The sequence below is a fragment of the Olea europaea genome, chromosome 11 (genome assembly GCF_002742605.1).
Source record: "Olea europaea var. sylvestris chromosome 11, O_europaea_v1, whole genome shotgun sequence".
Lineage (NCBI taxonomy): Eukaryota > Viridiplantae > Streptophyta > Magnoliopsida > Lamiales > Oleaceae > Olea > Olea europaea.
The window spans coordinates 33,027,730-33,030,174 of NC_036247.1; positions in this window are offsets into that span (position 1 = coordinate 33,027,730).

The following is a 2,445-nucleotide window of genomic DNA, read 5'->3' on the forward strand; positions in this document are numbered from 1 at the left end:
ATTGGAGGATAGACTCTTTTTTGAGAAAGGAAGTAGTGGGATGAAAAGGAAATAATGTCGAGAAATTTAGGAGTTCACATAAAGGGAATTAGGATGGATAATAAGAACAAAGATAAAAAGGTTTATTCGTCTTCGAAAATCGAGGCTATTAGTATGTAAGGATTAATAAGAAAATGAAAAAGAATATAAATGAGAATTTTAAAGAGTTTTTCAAAACATTTAGTATTACAAGTCTCCTTCAAACAAAATTGAACAAAGAGGACTTCTTTCGTTAATGCAAGTTGGTATAAACCTTTTTAAACAAAATTCTCTTAACGTTAAGAGTTAAAGTCAGTTAGTGACACGTAAGGAAGAACGCGCATTTTGACGGTTCATAGTCTTCCGTGCATGCATGATATGGACGCAGCCTTTGGTGATTATCATTACATAATTCGATTAATTAGCAGGAGCTCTAGATTTTGTACCACAATTTTTGACTCAGTTTGGTTGCCCTATTCTAGATTTCAATATTGGATTTTTCTTCTCAAACACGTGTTTACACATGCAATTAGGGAATAATTCTACTCAGATAGTGATTTGAAATTCAAATCAAGGACTAAGGAGCTAACAACTCAGCCCGCCATCGAGGCATGTCAAAGGCCCTGTTAGAGCAGCAAAACTAGCCAATAGGCGGGGGGTGCCTTGGAGAAAACAGGGCCAACACTCTAGCATAGTTCTTGAAGATTTGACTTGATGGTTCAAAGGAAATTCTACTTGTACATAATTATTGCACATAATGGTNCAACACTCTAGCATAGTTCTTGAAGATTTGACTTGATGGTTCAAAGGAAATTCTACTTGTACATAATTATTGCACATAATGGTGTCCATAATGTGACGTGACAATAATTTGATTGTTGAAGTGCAAGTGTGAGATTTGAATTAAATGTTAAATCCAGTGCCACGTATAATTATGAACACTATTATGTAGACAATTATATACATATAATACTTCCCTATGAATAATGCTGAACAAATAGGGAAAATAAACAAGGAAAAAACAGACTGATGTGGCAGTCCATTAATGGGTGTTTTTATGTTTTTTTTCCCCTAATTTTCAATGAGGATCTGTCAAGCGTTGTTTGAAAATGAAATTCTGCCACTAACTCTTGCTATGTAGTATGATTGAAATGAAAATGATATATTTGAACAGATTTTTCCAAGATCTAATTTCTCGAAGATTGGTTGGTGATTCTATCAAAAAGCTATCTGGGCCAAGTCGATCTCAATTAAAAAAGAGAAAAAAAAAAAAAAAAAAGGGATAAGCACGAACATGACCTTAGAACAACCTGCAAAAAAGCTAAGAGAGTTGTTAATGAATCACAACCTATGTTTAAGTCAGATGACTATTGGACAAAATATATGCAAGATAGTGTTAAGTAAATAATGTTGCATACCAACTCAAGTCAGAAAAATATTAAACTGAACATGTGCGTGAGACTATAAGGTAAATAATAATTGTATGGAAAATGATATATGTACAGCACCAAGTGCTGTATACATTTACAGCTCTCTCACAAAATATGAGATTCATGATTATTTTAATTGTGAGCCCTGATAACAATATAATCCATCTTAAACCAATATGTTGAATCAATCAAAAAGAAGAGAAGAGAAGAAGAAGAATAAAGAGAGAAAACCAAAATCTATTGAGCAACAAGAATTAGGACTTACAATGAAAGTAAATATGGTTTTTATACTACTACAAGGAAACCTAAAAATAATAGAAAACTTAAAAAAGGAAATTACATATTATGCTAAAAGAAATAAATATAACACACGTTTTCATACCCTCGCAAACTCACGATGCTAAAGCAAGAAGCAGCGAGAGTTTGTCACGCCAGATGAAACTTAGTGAAGAAATCAGCAAGCTACAATGATGAAGAAACAAAAGGTAGCGAAATGGTGCCAGTATGTAGATGATGACGAACCAGATGACAATCAATCTCAATATAGTTTGTGCGTTCATGGAACACAGAGTTGTGAGAGATCTGAATAGCACTAGTATTATCACAATACATGAGAGTTGGGGAAGAATGAGAAACACCCATGTCTGCAAGTAACCATCGCAACCACACAATCTCAGTGGTGGTGGATAACATAGCTCGATACTTTGCTTCTGTAGAGGAACGAGAAACAACAATTTGCTTCTTACTTTTTCAAAAGATAAGAGAATCACCCAAAAATACACAAAAACTAGTGGTGGACTTGCGATCAATGGGGTCACTGGCCCAATTAGCATCAGAGTAGGCACGAAGCACTAAGGATGAGGTCGATGGAAACAAAAGACTCTGAAAACATATACCATGAAGATAACGTAAAATACGAACAACTGCTGCCCAATGAACTGTAGTAGGAGCTGAAACAAATTGACTAACAATGTGAACAGCATAAGCAATATCGGGA